We start from the raw sequence: 27,771 nt of genomic DNA, 5'->3' as shown, positions 1-27,771 counted from the left end.
CTGATAGTAATATATAAGATGTAAAATACATATATTAACTTTTATAATCTAACAGTCTTCCCATTCAAGGGCATAGCATGTCTCTCCATTCATCAAGTTTTATGTTTTTTAATTATGTTTTTTTAAAGATTTTTATCTTTAAGTAATCTCTACATTCAATGTGGGTCTCAAACTTAAAACCCCCAAGACCAAGAGGTGCATGCTTACTGACTGACAAGCCAGGTGCTCTACCTTAATGGAGTTTTGTAATTTTCTTAGATATTTTGTACCATTGTTGTTAAATTTATTTTTTGGTACTTTATATATTTTTGGTTGTTATTATTAATTGCTTATTTTTTAATTTTTATTTCTAACTAGCTATGACTGATGTTTATTCATTCATTCACTTATTCAAATATGTACTGAAACCATACTTTTTATCAGGCACAGTTCTGGGCAATAAAATAGTAGGTAAGATAGAGAAGTTTCTTGCAACTGTACAGGTTATATTCAAGTGGTGAGAGATAGAAAATAAATACATATACATGTATAAGACGGTTATAAGTGCTATGCCAATAATTTATTTTCAATTGGTTTCCTCATGCAACCACCTGGGGAAGAGTACATAGCTATATAATAGGACTTAATTCCTGAGTCTTGAAGCACTCCAACACTGGGAGTCAGGACAAAGGACAACAGGCCATTAGCATGCACAAATAAGTATTGAGATAGGCAGGAAATTAACATGTTTAGTTCCATTAAAGCCAAGTGAAGAGAGTGTTTACAGGAAAAAGGAGCAGTCAACTTTGTCTAATGCTACTGAGAAGTCAAACAAGATGGTAATAGAAAATGGAATATTTGAATATTAAGTATGTAGAATAGATGGCTGGTGCTTTGACAAGCATTGTTTCAGTAGCCTAGTAGGAAGTCTGATTTGAGAAACACACACACACACACACACACACACACACACACACACACACACTCAACTAAGATACATAGTCTGATTTGGATATATATTGTATGTTAACCATCATAATAGCAACAATAAGAACAAGAGACCATATTCATAGAGCCAGGCATTCTAAGCACACTACACTTATATTGTCTCATTTAATCCTCACAATAACCCAGTGAGTTAGGTATTTTTGTTTCCCCATTTTTCAGATTAGAAAACTGGAGCAAAGGAAGTTTAGGAAACTAGCACAAGTGTAAGTGATTCCATGACAGGCATTCAACTAAATCTCAATATTATTTCAAAACATTTCAGTTGATCCTCTAAATTTTCTAAAATATGGTTATTTAATCTACAAATAGTGGTAATGTTTTTTCTTTTAGGATGCTTCTATAGTATGTATATCATACTGCATTTGATTTCACCTCAAAAACAATATAGGGGTACCTAAGTGGCTGAGTTGGTTAAGCATCTGACTTCAAATCAGGTCGTGATCTCATTGGTCATGGGTTTGAGCCCCATATTGGGCTCAGTGCTGACAGCTCAGAGCCTGGAGCCTGCTTTGGATTCTGTCTCCCTCTATCCTCTGCTCCTCCCTGGCTCACACTGTGTCTGAAGCTCTGTCTCTCTTGCTTTTTGTCTCAAAAATAAATAAAACATTAAAAATTTAAAAAAAAAACACTACTAGTGACAGTAAGTATCCTTGCCTTGTTACTAAAGATAAATAAAAAGCTACTAACATTTCTTCATTTCATTTGATGCTTATTCTTGGCTTCTGGTAAAGGCTGTTTAACTTACATAGAAATGGGTCTTCAAATTCTTACCTCAGTTTTTTTTTAAATCAGTTATAGCAAACAATTTTGTCAAACATCTTGTTAGCATCTAGTAATATAATCTTTTTTCCTCTTTTAAATGACTTATGTTAATAAACTTTATTGTTAATCCATGTTTGCATTCCTAGAGTAAATCTACTTGGCAGAAATGATTATTTAAAATGATATTCCTGGAGTGGGGTGGGGAGATGGATAAAATATGTGATGGGGATTAAGGAGTGCACTTGTGATGAACACTGGGTGAGTACAGAATTGTTGAATCACTGTTTGTACACCTGAAACTAATATAACATTGCATGTTAACTAACTGGAATTAAAATAAAAACTTTAAAAAAATTATATTCCTGGATTTGTTTTGCTAATACTTAAACATTTTACTTTCACATACTGGATCTGTCAAAGTACTCTGTAATCATATTAGTATTTCTGCAGAAGAATGTGTGAATATTCACACTAAGTGGGACAAGACTTGAGAGGTCAGATTTTTCTACCAAATAATTTTTTTTAAAAAAAGCTTTCAGTATTGGATATAAGAACTGTGGATAAAGATACGGCACCTGCAAAAGAACTGTATGCTCCTTTAAAGTTACATTTGCAGCTGATCCTCTGCCTTTTCAAATAGTGAGACTATAATTGATAGGTGTAAAATTTATTTTTTTCTTAGGTCAACATTTAGCACTTATATTTTATTGGGAATGTATCCATTTTCCTGAATTCAAATTTATTGCAAAGAGAAGAGGGTAGAGACGAGAAATTAGTCAAGCACTGGAGTTTGAAAGATGTTTAGGATCCAGGAGGAGAAGGAACACCAAGGTAGAAATCAGAAAAGGAATTGACAAAAAGCTGCAGGGAAATTTGTGTTAGTATAGAATCATATGTAGACAATTTTGTTAGTGTTAAAGGAAAGACAATTTCACGGTGAATTAATCTGGTCCTAGACACTAATTTAAATGAAGATTTGTGTGCACTTCATCTGGGGTTTATTCAAACTGGACTGTGCCTAGTTTGGGTGTCTTATAGACAGTGTGTCAAATATAGAGACTCATAATACCCAATTAATGTTACCAGTATCCTTGAATATATAGTCACATGTATTCAGTATGTGCTACTAGATACTGAGGAGCAAAGGGACTTAAGTAGAGTTCAGGAATGAGAGAGAATAACCTCTGTTTTAGGAAAAAGCAAGCAAATCCTACAATTCTTTCCCCATTTTAGTCTTCTTAGTGCTTCCATTAATCTTGCTGAGTCAACACTCTTCACGTCAGTGGACCCAAAATGAGTGTATTCAGATGCAGTCTATCAACTGCATTGTTGATATTTCACTTTCAAGATAAAGGCTGGAAGATTTTGAGTTTTTGCACGTTTCTAAAGAACAATCTTGAGAAAGTCAGTCAATTGTCATGATTACAGACCCTTGGAAACTGTAAAACTAGTTGTCGGAATTTATAATAATGCCCTTTATATACATTTAACTTAATGTTTAAGTTCATATCCTCTTAATCATCTTTTTCAGACCAAAGTTGTTTACTAAGAGAAATCGTTTAGAGGAAGGGAAACATCGAATTAACTTAAACCTCTCACGGAGCAGCAAGTTGTAAAAAGTTTGGTTAATAACCTTGAAGCTTTTACATTTATAGTTTGGTGGGAAGGATTACATAAAATGCTATATGTTGTAATCTTTATTGTGAGAATTATATTTGGCCTCTTATCTGTTTCTACTAGTCTTCTAAATTGTGTACAGTATTTTAGACAAAACGGATTTCTATGATTCTGTATAAGGTTTCTATAGTTATTTTAAAATCTAACTTATTTGAATATACTTTTGATTTGGATAGCTCTCTTTCTAACTCCCCAGTTTAGAATTTGAATTGTTTTTAGCTGGTAGATTTTTTTTTCTTGCTGACAATGAACCAGATCAATACAGATTGACTTTAAGAAGTTTATATAAACTTCTGGTTCCAGAAAAACAAAGGGGTCTTTGTAGTTGAAATAAAGATATGTTTACATTTCCTTCTCTTAATCTGCCTATCGGAACACATTCACCATACAGATGTTTCCAGGCAAAAAGCATCAGTTAGTGGTATTTACCACTTCATTCAAAGGCTTCACAAAAAGAACATTTTTCAATCAAAGACTGCTCTTTTCCTTGGCAATCACATCTAGCCAAAGTTGAAAGACTCTGTTAGAAGATCACACAGTGATCTTTAATTTGTAATCAACTATACCATTTTTAAAGATGTCTGCACTAGTCAAAATGTAATGTCAGTAGAAGAAATCTGATGAGGTTGTCTTTGTTTGTATTTGCTGTTTTCAGTCTGTCTCAGTTATCATTCCTCTCTATGTAGTCTCTTCGATGTAGTACTGACTGAATGAGATTCCCAACTGCATAAAACATGGAAACACTTTGAATTTCATGGCAAAATTCCTGGTATTTGGCAGTAGATCTTTGAGATGACATTTGGGACAACAAACTTTCAGAAAGAGACAGGGAATGTAATCAAGAATAAATGAAAGAAACACTGGGAAACAACACTGGGAAAAATGATTCGGAGTAAAATAGAGAATGTTTATAATGTGCAAAATGAAATGGCCCTTTTGGAATTGTCTGAAAATTTTATATTTCATTATGGAGTAATTTCCTTAGTAAATTTCAGAACTTTTTCATTTTTTCCATCATTAATAACAAATTCTGTTTTTAATTTTTTTTGAGGTACTGCATAATTTTTTAAATGAAATGTATTGTCAAATTGGTTTCTATACAACACGCAGGGCTCATCCCAACAGGTGCCCCCTTCAATGTCCATCACCCACCTGCCCCTCCCTCCCACCCCCCCCACCCCCGTTAACCCTCAGTTTATTCTCAGTTTTTAAGAGTCTCTTATGGTTTGCCTCCCTCCCTCTCTAACTTTTTTTTTCTTCCCTTCCCCTCCCCCATGGTCTTCTGTTAAGTTTCTCAGAGGTACTGCATAATTTTAACTTAGAATGAGCTTAGGATATTTGGACAGCCTCAAAGTAGTGGCTGTGAAGTTTGTCTTCACAGGAAAAACTCTATTCCATGGCTTTGCTCCCTTGATGCATTTCCTAATCACCTAAATGGAATTGATCCTGCCTATACTGTCTCAGAACAATTATTTTAAACAACCACCTGTATTTGGTATGTGTTTCTAAACAATGTATGTATTTTTATGCATATGTGACTTGTCCTCTCTCTCTGACTACATTGAGGTACCAAGCAACTTGGGATCAGTCCTATTTCAAAAAGGCAGGGGACAAGTAAGTAAATTAGTAAATAAACTAATATACCTATGGTAATTGACTAGATCTTGCTCAACTATGTATGACTTGTAGCACCAATGGCAACAACAAAGCTCAACAGACGTACTGATATGGCACCCTAACCCACTCTCAATCTATTATTCCTCTTGTGTAATTCCTGAGTTACTGTTCTGATAAATAAATCTAATATTGTCCTCCGACTTAAAATTATTTAATAGTTATTCATATATTTATAAAGTTCTAACTCAGCTGAAGGAAAAAAGCTTTTCTTGCTGTGGGTCTACCAGATCTCTGGCCCTATCCCTAGCTACCATTCTGGTACACACCCTTCACTCCAGGTATATAAAACGTATTACAATGTCCTCAAATGCTCTCTTCAGATTCTTCACTACCCTGAGCCATCTCACATGGTCTTCCCTTGGCATAGAATATCTTTCTCCTCTTTTGTATTCTTCAAAACTCTTTTTACTTCACTCTAAGTTTTTTCAAGTTGACCTACCTTGCCTATTGAATTTTGCTACCCTTTGCTACCCAGTATAACCTTCCCCTAGGATATCTTTTGCATGTATTTTTTCGGTCAAAATTTTGTAATATATTGTAATTGCTGGTTTCTTTGACTGTTTCTCCTAGTAGACTACAGAATTCTTGAAGATTATATACAGTCTTGTGCTTGGAGATTATAGTCACATAATGGGTTTTTAATAAATAACATTGAATACTATCTTTTGCATAAATCAAAGAGTTATTCCAAAACAGAAGATTTAAAAAAATCAATGAACAACTCAGAAAAAAACAGATATAACACTGATAAGAGTATGGGGAATCCTTATAAACAGATAATTATAGTAATCAATTGATTAGGTCATGAGGGTGGAACCCTCACGAATGAGATTAGTGCCCTTATTAAAGAGATTCAGAAAGCCTCCTCACCCCTTCTGCCATGTGAGGACACAGCAAAAAAAAAATGGCCATTCAAGAAGGAGGAATATGGACCTCACCAGATGCTAAACCTGCCTAACTTTCAGACTTCCTCGGACTTCCTAACTTTCAGAATCATGAGCAATAGACTTCTGTTCTATATTAACCAGCCAGTCTATGGCAAACTGTTATAGCAGCCCAAAGGGACTCAGACACCCAGACTGACTTTATCTCTTTGAATCTCTCCTATAAACAGCCTATTTTGTCAAGCTGGTTTGCCCATGAATAAAGTACTTAAGAACTGTTTAGCTGCTGATTGTTCATATAAAAATGGGAAATAAGTACTGTTTAGATTGTCAGATTGTTAATATTAAAATTGAAAAATAAGATGTCATTTTTAACAAGAGCAGATGTTTGTGGCACATTTTTTTCAGTGCATCTGTTTATTAATGAAGGGTTAGCTGGAGCTTTGTGAACATGGCGGCTTTATTTATTTAAAAAAGTATTCCATTGGCTTTCAATTTACATCATAACAAAAGTGTGTATAATGTGGCAGAACTGTTTTATGTGATTAAGAACTGTTTATTCTGGATTTGTAATTAATTTAATTGTAACATCTAGAGGACTGCAATTTTGAAAAACTTTCAATCCTGATTGCCTATTATTCACATGACAACACTGAAATAAAGTGACACTATGATAAATGGAAGCATAGCAAGCAGTTGTCCTGATTTAATAACATTTTGAAAGAAAAATCTGCAAAATTTTTATATAAGCCATATATACATAATATATAAAAAGAAATTTCTGCTTGCCTTCAAATTTTGCATCAGAACTTGAAAGTTCACAGTTTAATAAACATCTTACAAAGGCACTTTCATCTTTTAAAGCCAGCATGAGAGATTTCATATCTTGATAAAAATAGAGTAAGGAAAAGAACTCATTCAGTTGCTTCATCAAATGATTTCCTTAAACCCAGGGCCCATTTGAGGTCAGTGACACACCTTCATTTGTTTGAACTATGGTTTTTACCAAATTCAATCAAACATTAAAAGGAAGTACTTAATTAGGTATGCTGCACTAACAAAGAAAAATTATTACACCTTACTAATCTATGTTATGGCAAAATCCTGACCCCACAAAACTGATTGGTGCTATTAAAGAGATTGATTGAAATTCATAAGAATTATAATTCAAATAATCAGTGAAGGGAATGTCACCAGATTCAGGGTGCATGATTTTTCTATTCAGATGCTACACTAAGAGTCCACATAAACTTGTTTCCAAAGCCAAATTGCACTGTGTAAAGTGTTAGTAAAATGGATATGAAATAAAAGTGTGATTTCTACTTCTATTTAGTTAAATTCATTTCGAATGAATTATTAGCCATAAAGTCATTTGTAATTCAAAACAGTGCAAACACAAAATCTTTACCACCTGAAACACTTACATAGAAAGTTTTGAAACGAAATCTGTTTATTGTTTAAAAAGAGGAGATTCTGCTCCCTTAATTCCCATCAAACGCCCAAATCCCAGATTTTAGTGTAATTTCTCTCAGATTATTGTAGGAAAATATGAAAATAGGGAAAAGTAAAAAAGGAGAAAAACATCACCCACAATTAACTATTATTCAAATTCTTATATTTACTTCCAATCATTTTGCTTCTCTCAGAAATATACTATTATGAGGTTTTGTATGAAATATCTGAAAGGACTTGGTCTTTGTTACCTAAAAACACATTTGAGACCCTAATATTTGTATATTGGCTCATAATTACAGAAATTGGAAATTTCCTTCAAAATAAGTAATATACATACCATGTGTCTATTTTTGACTAATTATTTGTTATTTCTCTCTAAACTAACTGGTAGCTTTACAAATAAATTCTAGTGGCGAAGTGACCACACATTACGTTATAGATCCTCTTCCAGTGCCAGACGCTTCACAGAGGGTCAAAAAAAGTAGAATAAAATATTTTGTTTCGTTTTGTTTTTTACCTGGGATAAATGATGAAAATATTTCTAAGGCTTAAGTAGATTTTGAACACATAGGATTAAATATTATTTTATACAGGAAGTCTACGAATTAAATATGCAACATATTCTGAAAATCAGCACAAGAAAACCTAACACATGAGGTAAACTATAAACCAATGTATTATACACCAATGGGGGAAGGGAAGTTTCTAAGAGAGCTAACATTATAGCACCCTGAATTATGCTGACCTTTTAGGCACAATCTTCGATGATGTATTTATAGGATTTCACACATGATCATAAACATTGATCTTTTCTTTTACAGTTGAAATCAACTGGCTCAAGTCCAGTGAAAATATGAATGAGGCTACACGCACATAGTGTTAAGCCTACTGGTAGTTTCAAATTTTGATCAATTTTAATTTTTTGAGGCCTTCCTTATAACTAGGATGCAGTCTTAGCATTTCTATGATTTAGTTGCAATTAAGGATGACAGAATACATTAAAATATTCAAATAGTTGTATAAATTCTGCTGCTTTAAAGTGGCAATAAATCATTTAATAAGGGCAAACATCACCTTTGATAGGTCAAAATACTCACTTAATAACTGAATTTCCAAAAATATAAATTGTGCTTATGCTTTAGAGATGCCACATAAAATGTATGGAATTCTGAGTTGTTCGAAATTCATCATACGAGTCAAAATATGACATCGGGATTTCAAAATCCACTGGATGAAAGTCAGGACCCTTTGCATTGGTAGAAGTGTGTTACTGGGAGGGAGAAAGTATAGCTTGATAATCCAGTGTGGATTTAGTAGCTTGTCTGCTTGGGATTAGAAGTTGCTTTTCCACTTTATGACCATATGAACTCGGGCAAATTGCTTAATTCCTCTAATTCTCAGTATCCTCATCTGTAAAATGGGAATAAAACAGAATTTATCTCCTAAGAAGGTTGTAAAGAATAAATGATACACGGAAAACACTTAGAACAGTGCTGAGTACATGGTAAGCACACATTAAGTACTAGCTTATTATTATAAGTGGTGAAAACATCATCGCTTCTCAGCCTTTTGGCTAAGATCAAGTGAAGTGGTGAAAACATCATTAGTCTTGTCAAATTTCAGACATTTATTTGTTACTTTGCCTGTTACTTTGAGCTATTCCTTGTCCTTTGTATAAATGCCTGATTTCATATATACTCACATAAACCTGTATGTATATGTGTGTATATATAAAATAAATTCCACGTTGGGGCGCCTGGGTGGCTCAGTTGGTTGAGAGTCCGACTTCGGTTCAGGTCATGATCTCACAGTTTGTGAGTTCGAGCCCCGCATCAGGCTCTGTGCTGACCGCTTGCTCAGAGCCTGGAGCCTGCTTCAGATTCTGTGTCTCCTTCTCTCTCTGCCCCTCCCCCGCTCATGCTTTGTCTCACTCTGTTTCTCAAAAATAAATCAATGTAAAAAAAAAATTTAAATCTCTATAAAATAAACTCCATGAGAAGAGAGATAAGACATTTACCCATTTTACCTATTTCTGTCCTTAATATTGTCACCTATTAGGCATATAAACATTTTTGCTGATTACTATGGTGACATATTCAAGTCTAGTGTTTTCCTTTGTGAAAACTCAGAAAATACCCATCTTGCAATAGAAAAACTAAAATGAATCCCATTTCTGGAAAAAAAAAGTCACTTTTTACCTTTGTAAGAGCTTCCTAAACAACGATATATCATGACAATTATTAGGATAGTATTTTAAAAATGAAGCCAAATAAGGATCATGTCTCTTTAACATTACTAAAATTCTGGGGGGCCTGGATGGCTCAGTCAGTTAAGTGTCCAACTTTGACTCTGGTCATGATCTCACAGTTTGTGCGTTGAAGCCTTGCATTCAACTCTCTGCTGTTAGTGTAGAGCTGACTTCAGATCCTCTGTCTCCCTTCCTTTCTGCCTTTACCCCACTCGTGCTCTCTCTCAAAAATAAAATTAACATTTAAAAAATAATAAAATAACTAAAATTCCTGTTGACAGGATGTTACTTTAAGCTTCCTGCTACTAGAGAAGCCTACTTATTTATTTTCCTGTTTATTCCCTTTACTCACATAACACGTCACATAAGAGGCATATAATAGGTGCCTAATAAATGAAAGTAATTCTAAAGCCCACATGCTTTACAACTTTGCTAAAATTAAAAGTAATACAAAGAATTGAATCTTCCTTTACCCTTAAAAATAAAGGATACAGATGATTCTCTTAGAGAATTTTCTGGAATTCCTATAGTGCTCACTGGAACTGGAGGGAATTAAGTCTGTGAGGACTGTAAGCCCATCACTGCTTACCTTCCTGCTAAAATACGTAAACTGATATCTGTGGCATCTAACCTTTACCAAAGTGTTCATCTTGCAGTAATTTGGACATGTAGCGCTCCATATAGAGTCATTCATTGTCCAGTACGTTAGTGGATGATGTATATTTTGTAGTTAATGGAGTTGAATAGATCTTCACATTTCACAGCTCAGTGAATATGTACTCCATTTTCTTCCTGGCTTCTGCTGCTAGTTTCTTTTTTTTTTTTTTTTAAAGAAAGCAGTTTTATACATTAAAGATAAATTCATGACTTTGAGAAGCTAGTAAAATCTGCTTAGAAATGATCGGAGCAGACTGGAAAGGTACAATTAGAATCTTATAATTATTTATGCTAACATAACCACTGGACCAAATTCCTTGACATTTTGAATCATTTAATTATTTTTTAGTATGAAATGGTATAAGAAGTGAGAATCCACTGCCTGCAGTTGTGCTCACTATGAGGAACTCCTGAGTCCCTGACCAAGGATACATGGAGATAAGAGTAGTATAAAAGAAGTCAAAGATGCCCTCAGTAGTTGTACAATATAAGTTGAGCATGTGTTTCGTCCACTGTGATATGATCACATTTGAAAAACTCATCCGAGATGTTATTATTTTTTTCATTATATTCAAACTTCCCATTTCCAAGACCAGTAGCTTAAGAACTTTGAATAATATCACAGATCCAATGACCACCAAAATAATCCTATGCTTGCTTCACATAGCACTTCATAAGTGATAAAAAATTTTCACATAGAGTGATTTCATCCTCACACAAGAGATGGTAAAGACAGATTATTATCACTTCACAAATAAGAAAACCAAGGCTAAAGCACTCATATGAATAAAAATAGAAGATTAACATACTTTAAGTGCATGGAATTAGAATTATATTTGTCTCAGATCTGAAAAGCTAATATTAACATGGTTGGAAGTAACACTGGAAAAGAAGACCCAAAGATTGGCAACCTATCACCCAAAATTCAATTCTCCACCTGTTTTTGTAAACATAGTATTCCTGGAATACAGTCATGTCCATTTCTTTACATACTGCCGATACCTGCTTTTGTTGTCCAATGGCAAAACTGAGTAGCTGCAACAGAAACCATATGGTTCACAAAGCTGAAAATATTTACTCTATATCCCTTTGTAGAAAGAGCTTACCAACTCTTGTTCTAAATCAAAGAGATTGTCAATAAATGAAAGTTACCTGGGGAAGAATCTAGAGACCATGAGAAAACTCTGAACATCAAATATATGCATAGAACCATGTTGAAGTGGATGTATGACTGGCCAAAATATCTTTCAGTGGACAGTAATCAAGCAGAACCATCTACTTTAGTACCTTTGCTTCCTTAGATAGATTAACTCACTTTCTTTCTTTCTTACCAGGCCAGACATTTTCTAGGAAAGGGAAGAATCAGACACAGCTGCTTTGCAAAATGGCTGCTGAGTCTGTATACCAGTATTTCAAAGAAGCTACAGCCCAAAACAGAAAGTCTTAGGGGTAAGAACAAGTGACTTAACATATTAGACAATTTATACATTTTCTTAGCCAGATCATAACTTTATGATGGACCTGAAAGAAAAATAAGTAGCTGGCAGACTGGAAGAATTATTGATAATCTCAGAAATGTATTCACATTTGTTCATTCTTTCATTAAAAAAATTGTTTTGGGGGTGCCTGAGTGGCACAGTCAGTTAAGCATCCAACTCTTGATTTTGGCTCAGGTCATGATCCCATGGTTTGTGGGTTAGAGCCCTGGGTTAGGATCTGTGCTGACAGTGTGAAGTCTGCTTGGAATTCTCTCTCTACCCCGCCCTCTCTACTCTTCCCACCACTCACAGGCTCTCTCTCTCTTTCAGAGTAAATAAATAAAATTCTTTCTAAAAATTTTGTTTTTAAGACCTACCCTGTTAATGGTGCTTCTTTGGCATTATGGAGAAAGAGACATTTATGCCTGCAAGAATAACAAAATGTAATAAGAGAGAAGAAAGACACCTATATGAATAAGTATACTATAATCATCTGTATTACTACTGGAAATTATGAAGGGACTGAACATAAAGGCAGAAGAAACAAATCATCATAGCCTCCATGTGTAACCGACACTGTCTGCATTCAAGGCACCATGTCCAAACGGCAGGATGTAAAAATTATTGGTGTAGTATAGCCAGTGTGAGAGAGAGCATTTTAGAAATACATTCAACATAGCTCAATGAAGAATGTTCAGTCAAAAGATTCAACTTTAATTAGTGAAACGGTAATATTAGAACCATTGAAATCAAAGAAGGACTCATGCATAATTGTTTTGGAACCCAAAATTAGAGTCTCTGGTTTCTTCCTCTGTTCTTCAATCCCAGAGTTTTGCATTAAATTGTATTCTCTTCATTGATTTACATCAGATAAAAATTCTGTCCCCTTTTTGAGGGCAGCAGCTGGGACAGAAATTCAAGGAGCCGAGCTTTTGTGGCACTCTCTGCTAGGCTTAACTGTCGGGGCACTGTGTTAGGGCTATAGTCTTGCTCTCATGAATCCATTAATATGTGACACAAGTCGCCTTTATGTTCTTCATTAGTACACACAATGAAATGTACATAATATATAAAAGACTATTTTTTAAGTACCTATCTCATACTTTTCCCTGTTTGAATTTATATTGACTATCCTGTCCTCAGTTTTTCTGTAAGATAATTACTTTGGATGAGATGGCCTGTAAAGTCCCTCTTAGCTCTACAAACATATGCTTTTATATAATGTCCCTAAACAAACAAGTCTCCAATGAATGGAACTGTGACCTAATTGACTGCTTCACCAGTCACAGTTTCCTATCCCAGAGGGGTAGTGACCCTGCTCATATAAATGGATAGTTTGCTTTTATTAATTCGTTTCATTTATATTAATTTTATGTCCAATAATATTTGATGATGATAATTGTGACAGTTAGCCAAGGAGGATCTAATATTTAAAACAACTTGGAAATTCTTCCACTCACTATTTCCTGAAATGGCAATATTTTCCTAGCTTTCATTAATGGAGTGTGTTAAAGTATTAAGGAAATAGTCTTATCTGAAATGTGATATCTTTAAGAGAAATATGATTTGCCTGTCCCTTAATGATCATTAATTAATTTAAATCAATTTCTTTTGATAGTGATATTGGAGTTAACTGTTAGCTCAAAATATATGTTTAATCAATGCAGTTAAAAATTATCTGAAATTTCATTTTAGAGGAACAGAAAACTCTACAATGTCTATCTTATATTTCATAGCCTTCAGTAAATCAGACCACTGACATCAGTGTCATGGCAAGTTCAGTTAGGAAATAAAAATGTGCAGAGCACTGTATAGCACTCAATTAGTTTCAATGAAACAATTCACCAGGGTTTACATACCAAGGTAAACTGAGGCAATGACCATTTAAGAAGAGGGCTCAGGCTAGCTCTTAAATCAGCAGAGCTCAAATTATTATTTCATTTGTTGACCCCAAATGAGTCTTCACTAAAAAAATGTAATGTATCAAAATACTTTGCAAATTTAATTTTCCCTTCACCAACACACAGAGCATTTACAAACTGAAGGACTTGCATTTTAAATAGATGGAAATGAATTAGTGTAAAAAAACAGAAAAAGCTAAGCTGCTAAAATGTACACTTATATGTTCGTTTTCACAATCTCTTAACAAAATGAACATTTTAAATGTACCTTTTGTCTTTGAGTGGGAAAAAGAGAAAGACAAGGAAATTAATATTTTTGTAATATAGATGTCATCTTATATTTCATGCCTGACTCATTTGAAAATGTAGATTAATTTGCAAACAATTTAGAAAGCTGAACTATTGAATTGGGTCCTCTAAGATTTAGGATTTGTCATCTTTTAAAGTTGACACCCAGCGAGAGCTTGTCAATTACAAAGAAGTGAAATGAAGTGAAAATAAGTCTCATCTTCATCTTCTTGTTATATGCTTGGTTGGTTATAGAGAGACACCATTTACAAGCTCAAAATAATTATTCAGAAAGTTACGCTTCACTTTAAAACCAAATTTAAGCAAGAGAAAAGTGCTATTGTGTGATGGTTATTTTATTCATTGGGTGGGGAGGTTGGGTGGAGAGTGGGAAATGCTATATTGCCCCTTAAGACCAGTGGCTAGAATGTCTGCCCTGTCTTTCTACTTCTTCTCATATTGGTAATAAATAGAGACAACTTCAGGTTATTGCTTTAAAAACAAACAAGTCTACTTGTTACGCTACTCTCTTACTGTTCAATGAAAGTGAGGATTTGCGAGAGATAATTATAATGTTATTTACACATTCTATCAACATGTGAATTCTACTCCCTCCCTGAACTTGCCTTTTAAGTGCTTTTCATTCTACCCATAACCACAAGAGGCACAATGTTTTAACATCTTGTTAGATTCAAACAAAAATGAATTATTTGTTGTAGTCAAATAAATAGGTAAGTTTAGAGAGGCATACTCCAGTGAAACTAGGAGCCATCTAACTCTTAGCTTTGATCTCAAGATTTATTGCTAATGAGCAAGGTCACTTACCCTGACAAATGGAACAGTATTTAACAAACATATCACCCCAATAAATTCATTCCCGATTTGTGCTCAGCTAAGAGATGCTAAGCAGACTTTGAATACGTGGGAGAATGAGTGGGAGAGATTAATAGAACCCACGTATCATGTGAAGTCAGACAGCAGAAAGAAGCATATTCTAATAGCAGTTTCTTCCTCCTGCACCTTCATGGGAACACGTCATACCACATGCTTTTCCTTCCCTGAGTAGAGGAGAGGAGAGTCTAGATGGTCAGAAGAGATATGTGGTAAAAAGTAAATTTTTAGGATGAAGCATTGAGACATTTTTGCTGTTCCTCTATCTCACCTACAGGCCCCAGGCCAACCCTATCTCCATCACATTGAGAGGACAAAAGTCTCAAGTGGATTATTTGATACTTAAGCACCAGTTCCTTCTTTTAAAAAAACGACATATGATGTTTGACATCAGTTTACACACCTGATTTGGCAAAATTAGCATTCTACCTATCTAAATTCTGTTCATTTTCCAAGGCCATGCTCAAGTCCCTTGTATGAAACCATCCCTGTGACTGTGACAACAATGATCATTTCTTGCCTTGTCTCAAAGTCTGTGGTACTTTTGGTCAGCCCTTCTGTACTGTTGAATATCTTAACTAAATGAATTACAAAAGTAATAAAATAACATTAAAGTGTTTGGACAATAGAGAAAACATCATCATAATTCAATGTCCTAACTCAATAACTGATTAATTATATATATTCTTCTAATTTTCATAACCCTATACTATACATTTACAAAAGTATTGTTCATATAGTTTTTACACTGAGTTTCTATTGAATATTGTCATAAATATTTCTCCACATCACAAGAGTCTATAAAAACTATTGGCTATCTATTCAGTGGATATATCAAGATTTATTTAACTATACACTATTGCAATGTCAGTAAATTGTTTACAGTATTGTTGTTATATTCTATGCCAATTCAAATACCTATATGATTAGGGCTTTTTAAATAATTAGATTATTTTTTAAAAATGTTTATTTATTTATGAGAGAGAATGGGGAAGGGGCAGAGAGAGAGAATCCCAAGCAGGTTTCGCACTGTCTGTGCGGAGTCCAACGTGCGGCTCTATATCACAAACCATGAGATCATGACCTGAGCCAAAAGTGTTGCTCACTTAACCAACCAAGCCACACAGGACTCCTAGATTATTTTTAAAACAAGTTCTCAGAAGGGAAATTTACTACCTCAAAAAGTGTGAAAATTAATAGTGTAATTGAAAGAATATAAGCTTTAGAATCATAGATCTGGATGCAAATTTCAAATCAACCATTTTTGTGGCCTCAAGGATATAATTTAGTATCTTGTAGACTCAGTTTCTCATTGTATAACTGGATAATACCACCTAGTATGTAGCCTTTTTGGAAATATTAAGAATAATATGTTAAAACAACACACAATAAAGCTTAAAAAACAGTGGTCATTATTATTTGTCTTTCATTATTATTTATCTTTCAATTTAGAATGAATTTGAGCTGTATACAAGAATACCAGTTTTGTCATAGACTTGTTATATTTAGATATTGTGTTTAATTAAACTGGCTGGGATACAAAATGATAACGTATTGTTTTAATTTTTACGCCTTTGATTGCTAGGAAGATTCTACACTTAGTGAGTTCCCTTTGTGAATCACATGTTGATGACTCTTATTTATTTTGGATTCAAAGTTTCATTGTTTAGATCTTTATAACTTTTTTGTATGTTTTTGTGATAATGCTCTAGACACCCCTATAATGTAACTGTTTATGCATATGTGTATTTACAACATACACACACACACACACACACACAAATATACTGGTTTGAGATCTGGTGCAGTGTCATTTGCCTTTATTTTTTCATCATTTAAAATAACTTGCAGAGTAACCTGCATGTAATAGGTGCACAAAAATGTGTGTATTAAATAGGTATCAGGTATCATTCTGTTCTTTGAAGATTGTATGAACTTCACTATGTATACCCAATGATCTTCCCAAGACTGCAGAAATTTCAAGAACCTAAGTTGTCATAGAAATTTCACTTCACAGGTCCCTGTTTCTACTGAATTCTAGATCTCATTGCCATGTTCCCTAACATGTTCATTCTCTTTCCTCTACTTACTCCATGTCCACCAAATGTCAAATCACTTCCTTTTTCACTCAAGACATTCATGTTTAAAAGACACTCTGGTAAATGTCTGTAAGTTTTACATTGTCGTAACAACTTAACATTGAATATTAGAAGTCCCTGATCCAGCAAGACAGCATGTTAATATGACACCATTTTCTGGTAGGAGAGAGACATCCATCCTTCAAAATTTTCTGCTTCTTAATTCTAGTATTTTATTATCCAGAAATGTATAGCTCATGCATATATAATATTCCTATATATGAATATATATAGGAAACATATATGTATGAATGCATATATGATAGATAACCATTAATTGATACAGCAATTTCCTATTATGTTTCATTAAATCCAAAATTTAATCAATTGTACATTATACCATTATTTCATGTACCACTCTGAAAGGAGTTCAGTAGAAGACGAAAAATAACAGAAAAAAAAACAGCAAAATAAGAGGATGAAATGTAACCATATAAATAATTACAGTAAATATAAATTATCTAATATTTAATCATAAGGCAGACATTGTCAGATTGGATAATAAAGCAAGAACCAATTATATGTCACGTACAAGAAACTCAGTTTATCTATAGAGACAGACATAGGCTAAAATTAAAAGATATAAAAAGGTAAACCTAGCTAATCCTGACTAACACTATAAAGGAGAAGCTGGGCTGGCTGTGTTAATATGAGATGATTAGATAAAGTATTCATAACAAATAATATTAATAAGGTACTACAAAGATAAACAGACAAATCCACAATCATAGAGCTTTCAATAACCCCCTCTCAGTAACTGCTTGGAAGAGTTGATAGAATAATTGATACAACATTAATATGAAACATTTGAACAACCACTTTGACCTAACTGACATTTATAGAACAATCAACCACAGCAAAATAAACATTATTTTCAAGTGCACATTAAAACTCACCAAAACACTGTATTATAGGCCACAAAATGAGTCTTAATAAACTTAGAGGGGTCATAGACTGTTTTATGACCACAATGGAATGAAATTAGAAACTAATTACAGAAATAATCAAAAAACTTCCAATTATTCAGAAACTAAATAGCATGACTTCTAAGTGATCTCTGGATAAAAATAAATTACAGTGAAATGAAAAACTATTTTTAAGTTGATTAGTAAGAAAACACAACATTTCAGGATTTGTGGAAAAACTCTAAAGTGATACTTAGAGAAAAACATAACAGTAGTAGATAGCTGTACTGCCAAAGAAGAGAGGTCTTGAATAGACATGTCTGCTTCCATATTAAGAAACTTGAAAAGAACACATTAAACTCAAACCAAGCTGAAGAAAAAATATAATAGTGAACACATGAGAAGTTAGTGAAATACAGAATCAGTAGAGGAAATCAGTGAAACCAAATCATGCTTCTTTGAAAAGACTAACATAATCAATAAGCCTCTAACCAGACTGATTGGGAAATAAAAAACAAACAAAAGAAAATAACACCAGACAGAGGAGACACAAATTAGCAACATCAGGAATAAGAGAGCTGATATCACTACAGATTTTACAGATGCTTAAATGGAAATTAAGGAATGTTATGAACAATCTTGTGCCAATAAATTTAAAAACATACATGAAATGGACATTTTTTGAAAGACACAAACTATCAAAGCTCACTGAAGAACAAATAGATAATCTGCATAGTCACATATCAATTAAAGCAAAACTTCCCAAAGTTGGCACTATTGATATTTTGGGCTAGCTAGTTTTTTTGTTATGGGCGCTCCTATACACTGTAGGATGTTTAGCAGGATTCCTGGCCTGTCTGTACTCACTAGATGCCTATAGTAATGCCCCTACTCCCAGCTGTGACAACAACAACAACAAAAAACAAAAAATAAAAACCAAAAAAGGTCTATAGATATTGCAAAATGTTGCTTTCACGGAGGGAGAGGCTCAAAATTGCCCTGGTTTAGACACATTATTATTATTATTATTATTATTATTATTATTTTACTTTTTTGGTTTCAAGTTTTTATTTAAATTCTAGTTAGTTAATATATAGTGTAATGTTGGTTTCAGTAGCATAATTTAATGATTCATCACTTACATATAACATCCAGTGCTCATAATAACAAGTGGCCTCCTTTTTTTTTTAAAATTTTTTTTTTCAACGTTTATTTATTTTGGGGACAGAGAGAGACAGAGCATGAACGGGGGAGGGGCAGAGAGAGAGGGAGACACAGAATCGGAAGCAGGCTCCAGGCTCTGAGCCATCAGCCCAGAGCCTGACGCGGGGTTCGAACTCACGGACCGCGAGATCGTGACCTGGCTGAAGTAGGACGCTTAACCGACTGCGCCACCCAGGCGCCCCACAAGTGGCCTCCTTAATACCCATTCCCCATTTAGCCCATTCCCCAACCACTTTCCCTCCAGCAACCCTCAGTTTGTTCTCTATAGTTAAAGGTCCCTTATGGTTTGCCTCCCTCTCTCTTTTTTTCCCCCCATCCTCTATGTTCATCTGTTTTGTTTCTTAAATTCCACATACGATTGAGATCATACGGTATTTGTCTTTCTCTGGCTGATTTATTTCACTTAGCATAATACATTCTAGTTCTATCCACATCACTGCAAATGGCAAGATGTAATTCTTTTTGATGGCTGAGTAATATTCTGTGTGTGTGTGTGTGTGTGTGTGTGTGTGTGTGTGTGTGTGAGAGAGAGAGAGAGAGAGAGAGAGAGAGAGAGTATACAGACACACATACGACATATGGCATCTTCTTTATTCATCAGTTGGTGGCACAGACATTTGGGCTCTTTCCATATTTTGGCTACTGCTGATAATGCTTCCATAAACATCAGGGTGCATGTGCCCTCCGAATCAGTATTTTTGTTTCCTTTGGGTAAATACCTAGTAGTGCAATTGTGGGGTTGTATGGTAGTTCTATTTTCAATTTTTTGAGGAGCCTCCATACTAGAGTGGCTGCAACAGTTTGCAGTCCCACCAACAGTGTTAGGGGGTTCCCCTTTCTCTGCATCCTTGCCAACATCTGTTGTTACCTGTGTTGTTAATTTTAACCATTCTGACAGGTATGAGGTGGTACCTCATTGTAGTTTTTTTTTAATTTTTTTAATGTTTCATTTATTTTTGAGAGAGAGAAAGAGAGAGACAGAGTATAAGCGGGGCAGGGGCAGAGAGGGAGACACAGAATCTTAAGCAGACTCCAAGCTCTGAGCTGTCAATACAGAGCCCAACACAGGACTCGAACTCATGAACCACAAGATCATAACCTGAGCCGAAATCAGGCGCTCAACCAACTAAGCCACCCAGGTGCCCCTCTCATTGTAGTTTTTATTTGTATTTCCCTGAGGATGAGTTATGTTGAGCATCTTTTCATGTGTTTGTTGGCCATTAGTATGTTTCCTTTTGAAAAATGTCTATTCATGTCTTCTGCCTATTTTTTAACTAGATTATTTGTTTTTTAGGTGTTGAGTTTGATACGTTCTTCACAGATTTTTGAAACTAACCCTTTTTCAGATATGTCATTGGCAAATATCTTTCCCCATTCTGTATGTTGCCTTTTAGTTTTATTGATTGCTTCCTTTGCTGGGCAGAAGCTTTTTATATCGATGAAGTTCCAATAGTTCATTTTTGCTTTTGTGTCCCTTGTCTCCAGAGGCATGTCTAGTAAGAAGTTGCTATGGCTGATTAGACGCATTAAAGAAATTGAAATTATATGCAAAAACTTTCCCTCAAAGCTCCAGATCCAAATAGCTTTGCTGGTGATTTCTACCAAACATTCAAGGAAAAAATCATACCATTTCTATAAAAACTCTTTCAGAAAACTGAAAAGAGATTTTCAACTAATTCAATTAATCCCATGAGGCCAGCATTACCTTGATAATCACAATCATAAAAAGACATTACAAGAAATGAACACCAGAGATCAATATCTCTCATGAGCATACACACAAAAATTCTAAACAAAATTTTTTAGCAAATTGAATCCAACACTGTGCAAAAGAAATATTATCATAATCAAGTGGGGTTAATTTTAGGAATGCAAGGTTGGTTTAACCTTTGAAAATTAATGAATGTAATTCACTGTATTAACAAATTTTAATAAAGAAAAAATTATCTGATAATCTCAACCTCAGAAAAGCATTTTACAAAATCTAACATCTATGGCCAATAAAATCTGTCAGAAAACTAAGAATAAAATGGAACATCCTCAATCTAATATAATGCATCTATGAAAAACCTATAGCTAGCACACATTTAATGGTGAAAGAATGAATACTTTCCCCTAAGATCAAAAACAAGACAGGTATTTCAGCTGTCACTACATCTATTCACTGTTATATTAAAATGTTTAGCCAATGCATTAAGGTAATAAAAATGAATGAACAGTATCCAGATTGAAAAGTAAAAAGCAATACTCTCTTTATGCATAGATGGCATCACATTTACGTAGAAAATCTGACAGAATTTCAAAAAAGTACTAGAACTAATGAATGTGTTTAATAAGGTGGCAGGCATAAAATCAGTGTACAAAAATCAGCTGTATTTCCATTTGCTAGCAGTGAATTAGAAAAGGAAATTTAAAAATATTGACACGAAAAAAATATGAAATAGTACACTAAGTATTATAAGTGTTAAATCTGATAGAAGATGTGAAAGTAAACTGTACACTGTAAATGACAAAACACTGCTCAGAGAAATTTTTAAAAACCAAACCATAAGAGACTCTTAAACACTGAGAATAAACTGAGGGTTGATGGGGGAGTGGGAGGGAGGGGAAAGTGGGTGATGGGCACTGAAGAGGGCACCTGTTGGGATGAGCACTGGGTGTTGTATGGAAACCAATTTGACAGTAAATTTCATATTAAAAAAATAAAGAGAAAACAAAAAAATTAATATATAGATATACATACTTTATTTATGGGTTGGAGGACTCTACAGGTAGTCATCATCCACATGATAGGGAGATGTTCCTTCTGAGTTGGAGTCTAAGAGGGGAGAGGGCAGGGAAAAACACCTATCTTCTCTTGGCTCTCCAGCCCTCCTCCCACACTAAAAAATCAAAGGACCAGGCTGTACAGGTATAGGTCAATTTCAAAACTAAGATGTGGACCCAGCTCACCAGGGGACAATGGAAGGCACTTCGAAACATAATATTCACAAAATCAGGGTACTCCAAATGCTTCTCCCCTTCTAACCTGGCTCACCTCCCTCAGATTCTCAGGAAGGTCTGCAGGAACCCCCTTTTCTAAGCTTCTCCAACCCTAGGGTAATTTCTACCATCCGTCTCAAGAAAACATTTTATTTCTTGGATCCTCTCAATCTATGTGGCATTCTTGGTGATTTTCTTTTAATATTTGACTTCAGAAGGTAGGTTCTATTTCAAATGTAAAAGAAATTCAGAAATAGTAGAGTCAAAATTCATATTGAAGAAAAAGTGATTTTACCCATTATCAAACAGGCATCATTGCCCTTCGAGTCAATGGGTCCCTATTATCTTCTGAGGATCATTTGATTTCTTTCTTGCTCCACAGGGAGCTTACACCATGAGAAGCAAAAACTGCTCTAGCTTGTAATGGCTGCTTTCTCTGTCATCTTTGGGAATGTGCCAATCATGATTCTTACATTCTTTCTATGTACTGTGTTCTCCACCCCCACTCCATGAAGGGGCATGTGGTTGTCAATTCTTTCTATTACCTTTTCTATTAACAATACCTTGTCTGTTACATTACATACCTAAATACATTGTGTTCACCAACTCAGAATTCTAACAGAAATATTTAACTTGAAGTCTGGAAAGAGACCTATATGTGCTTGAATCTACATAGACTCAGGCATACTGGCATGCAACAACAATTCCACATGGGGTCCTATCATCTTCAGTTTCTTCTCATCCTGTGTCAGTGGGACCCCTCCATCCCACACTTCTCCAGGAACTCTCCTGGTTCTCTTGAAACTCCACTATATGTTGCACAGGAATGCGTACTAGTGTGCTGGGGGTGCTATTTCAACCTCCTTATTTCTGAGTTCTGATATCTACCATCACTCTAAATTCATTCTAAGCGAGGTCATCTCCTTCCTCCAGCATGGCTTTTGGAAGGCCATCAACTGCTCCACTGTGAGCTTCAGGAGTGTTCCTCTAAACCTGAGATCTCTATGTTTCTCTTGTTGTTTCATGCTCTGTTTGCCATTGGTATCTTTCCAGGGTCTCTCTATGCATTTGAAAGTAAATATAAGTATGTTATTTATCCTAACCCTTTAATCCTTTAATACATAAGGAGCACACAATACACAAACTCTGAACCTTGCTTTTCTCCTCTAAGAATACATCTTGGAGACAGAAATGCCACTTTCTGCTCGGAAAATGAATTGGGGGGAAAAATCTCCATTTTTGCAGAGCTAGAGCTCTGGGTAAATAAACGCTGTGAAATACTGTTCCCATTTACTTTACTTTCAATCACCATGTGCCTCCTATAATTTGAGTTATAATTATTTTAAATTAAATTTGTGAAACAACTTTTAACTGATTTAAACAGAATATAACAAAGTTTAAAAACAGAAATATCAAGTCATACTGTTAAAGTGGAAATAGGTTCAAGGGAATTTCAAATTAAGTCTCCCTCTTCTACTGCTACTGAAAATTAAAATCTGAAATTCAAAATCTTAATTTGCTAGGCTTTCTTTCTTTTTTTCTTTGCAGAAGTAATCAGTTTGCTAGAATAGACATGTACTAATTTGCTTGTAAGAGAGAAAAGCAATGTGGTTCAGAATATGGAACAACTGTTTTTATTAGATATGTATGCCGGTTATAAACTGGAAATATTAGTCCATTCTTTCCCTTGAAAAATCATGATATTAGCTTGTTTTCCTAATCAGGAAAATTTTGGTCCCCACTAGCCTTATAACAAAACCCTTTGTTGGAGTAAAAAACTAGTATAAGAAGGCTCATGTTAATCTATTAAAATTCTTATATATGTGCATCACAAAAAGATAGTAAAAGATGTAAAGTTAACATCAACAACTTGTATATATCTTACACACCAAATAATACTAAACTGTTCAGTTTATTTTCATTTAGAATCTCATGCCTGCTATAAGCATTTCAGAAACTTGTTTTCCTGATTTTAACAAAATACCTGAAAGTGTTCTAGTGGAAAGAAAATACCCGCTAAGAGGATTGTTTTATTTCGTTTCCCATGACTTTCTGATTTTATGACATAACGCTATTATCTCCTGCCTTAGGAACCTACCTGGTCCCAGACACAAAAGCCCTTTAATTGTTGGAAAGCCTTGGGAAACTGTATTTTAAGCTGCGAGATATAATTGAGTAGATAATTTTCAAAACTCCTTTCTCTATACACAATCTAAGGTTGGGTGGGTGTCATACAGTGCATGGTACCTTGTTGCTAAGCCACTAGCCATCTGCCCTGCTGACACAGGCCCCAGACCTTTTCTCCTGACAGAATCAGACACTGGGGCGCCTAGCCTGTTAGCTCCCAGAGGCTTCTATGGCAACAAACAGCAACAACAACATTTATACTTCCCCTGCTTTCTTTCCTATTAGAATAAAAGTGGAAACAAAAGACAAATTCAAATTAACTAGGATTTGGGGAAAGAAAAACTCTCATTGAGGAAGGCATCACTATATATAATCTATGTACAAAACATGTGCCTCCATTTTACCTTGCATGGAGTAGGGAAGTTCATTGTCTTTCAAATGTTTCAAGCAATTCAAAAGAATAGCATTACAAATGCACAATCGTCCATGAATACTGTGTCTGTATTTGAGCACAATAGAGAATTATGAATCATTTCTACTCAGTGTTGTAAATTTAATTTTCAAAAATATTATAAAATGAAGTAACTACTATTATAAAGATGCTTTTAGATGACATTTAATTACAATGCAAGGTAATTTATTTTACCAGCTGGAGTATCTGAGGCTAATTGCATTTATTTATGTTTTATGCTTGTGCCGTCCTAACAACCAAACTGTCCTATATGTTCATTTTACCTTTTTCTTTTAAATCTTATGAGATATTTTGGATTTTCTTTTCCTCTAAAATTTGGTAGTGTTTCTTAATTGTAAGGAGAATATTTCTTTGCCCTTACACCTCCTGTGTGGAAGAATGCTTTGATCTCTCTACAAGTTTAATTGCATTTCATGGAATGGTTCTTCTTTGCAATTAGATCTAGGCTTGGATGCTGAGTGTGCTTTCTTTCATGTTTCTATTCAATCATTTCTGTGGTAAATTTTGTGTCTCACCAATATGTGCTTTCATCCCAGCCTCTGGTTACAGTAACTTCTGAGTAGCCACATTTTTTCATCTGCTAAAGATAGGCTCTCTGATCACCCTTCAAGTGTTTTGGCAAGTTTGCCTTTGATTATTTTAATTATTCTTCCCTTTGACGGATAGTTATTGGATAATGCTAGTTAAGATAATGTCATATCTCTTGTTGGATTTACTCTACGAGGAAGTTGGTCATCATTATAGGGTAAATACAGTCTTAAATCAATCTGCTCATTAAATGAAATGTTATTTAAATTTTAGCGGAATGACTTGGGTTCACTTCTCTGAAAAAAGACAGTATTTTAACATAGTAAGTGGCAGTGATCTGTCCACATTTCTGCCCAAAGACTGAATAGTGAAGTTTTATCCAAATGACAACCTGCTTCTTGGTTGTCTTTCTAAAATTTTTATTCTGTAGTCCTCAAAGGACTCAGTTAACATTAGCACCATAGTTCTCGAAGATAGAAAGGATAGCAAAAGACTATGTATATGTACATGTGTATGTATATATACATATATATCTTTGAAAAGAAAGGGGGAGGGAGAAAGAATGAAAGAAAGAAAGAAAGAAAGAAAGAAAGAAAGAAAGAAGAAACCAAATAGAGTCCCATGCACACTGTTTTGTTCTCTTACACAAGTAAATTGGTTCTGTTCAGGAAGTGTGGCCAATTGGTTGGAGGTGAGCCAAGAGTTTCATTAACAATTCTGAATAAAGATTTAATGGTCTTGGATAGAAGATACCAGTAATGTTGGGCAATCAATCTGTATCTCAATTTCTTCCTCTGTAGAAACAAAAAAGCAAAAAAGAAACCCAGCAATATCCAGTTACCTTAACAATGTATAAATTGGACAAGGGCTCAGGTATGTGTACAAAAAGGACCTTACAACTGCCTGAAATTAGTAGGTTTTTAAGCCAAATAAATGCTCAGCCAGTAAAATGTTTAACTGTAGCAAATTTATTCAATTAGTCTTTTAATTATCTACTCATCTATAAAAAAAATATTTGTTGCACACCATGTCTAAGGAGATAGTGCCAAATATTGTATAAAGCACTGTCAATCCAGCAGGGGACAAGAGTCTGTGCTCTAGTGTCAGAAAAAACTTTAAAATGGTAATTGATGGGGGCAGGCAATTCTGTCCAGAGTGAGTGGTCAGGGAAGTTCTCTCTGAGAGGGTAATATTTGGGTTCAGTTGAAGTAACAAAGAGTTCTCCAGGTAAAAGAACATGTATTTGATGTCCATTGGGGAGGGAAAAAGTTTATTCAGTTAAAATACAGAAAGAAGACCAAGGTGGTTGGAGCATAGCAAGTTTGATAGAGGATGGTATGAGAGGAGGTTTAGAGGTGGAAAGGGAGGTAGCAGGTGCATATTACAGAACATAGTAAAGACTTCAAAATTATTCTAAATACAACAGGATGCCTTTGGAAAGCTCAGCAGGGATGTATCATGATCTGATTTTATTCTTACTGAGGAGACAATGAATTATAAAGACTCCAAATGGAAGCAAAGAGAACAGGGAGAAGACTCCCAAAGTCGCCTAAATGAGCAGTGATAGTAGCAGTGGAACTTATTAACAAGTGGTAGATTTAGAGTATATATGAAATAAAGCTTAAAAAACTTACAGTGTGTCCATTTGGGGCACATGTGCAAAAGACAGACTGACTGCCATGTTTTCTGGTTTCAACAACGGGTAGTGGACGGTGGCATTTACTCAGAGTGAAAATACAGTTAGGAAGAGGAATACGGCAGTGTGTCAAGAGTATGGTTTTAACTCTGTTAACTAAAAGTTGCCTTTTAGACATCTAAATGTTGGTGTCAAGTAGATAGCTCTCCATATGAATGTGTCACTCAAGCCAAGTCTGGAAATAGACATTTAGTGGTAATAACTACATAGATGGAATTCAAAGTGCAGAAATGGTCAAGCAATAGGGAAGAAGAAATGCCTAGAACAGAGTTCTGGAGCTTTTCAATATTTAGAGGCTAAGCATAAAGAAGGTAGGGAACCATCTAGGAAACTCAAGGTAGGGGGAAGCATGAGACTACAGATGATACAGAATCCATGGGAATATAACTATTTTCAATGCTTCTGAGAGATGAGGAAGATGAGAATTTTCCAAGATGGGCATTATTATTGGTCTTGATGGAGCAGGTTTGGAGGCAGGAACTGGGATGAAAATCTAAGGAAATAATGAGTAGTAGCTAAGAGAAACAAGAGCATGTAGGCCAAAAAGGAAAAGGCAGGGGCACATTTTTATGCAGCTCTGTCTCCATACATCACCAATGAAGCTAATAATCAACTTAAGGATTAATTTGTAGTCTCAGGATTTTTATTTATTTTAATTGGTTTGGGGAGGCTTTGGCTTATCAAATATTTATTCAGCTCCTTTTCACGTGCAGGCACTGTCTTAGGCTTTTGGAATTTTTATTAATGAACAAGGCAAGCAAAGATCCTTATCTTCATGTAGCTTAGTTTCTAAT

General features: G+C 34.7%; 1 long non-coding RNA gene across 1 annotated transcript in view; it reads right to left on the bottom strand.

Moving 5' to 3' along the window:
- LOC125167496 (uncharacterized) overlaps positions 1-27,771 on the bottom strand; it is a 421,392-nt gene that overhangs the window by 206,863 nt on the left and 186,758 nt on the right. The window lies entirely within an intron of this gene.

The sequence above is a fragment of the Prionailurus viverrinus genome, chromosome B3, assembly GCF_022837055.1.
Source record: "Prionailurus viverrinus isolate Anna chromosome B3, UM_Priviv_1.0, whole genome shotgun sequence".
NCBI classification, from domain to species: Eukaryota; Metazoa; Chordata; class Mammalia; order Carnivora; family Felidae; genus Prionailurus; species Prionailurus viverrinus.
This window is presented reverse-complemented; position numbering and strand designations above follow the sequence as displayed.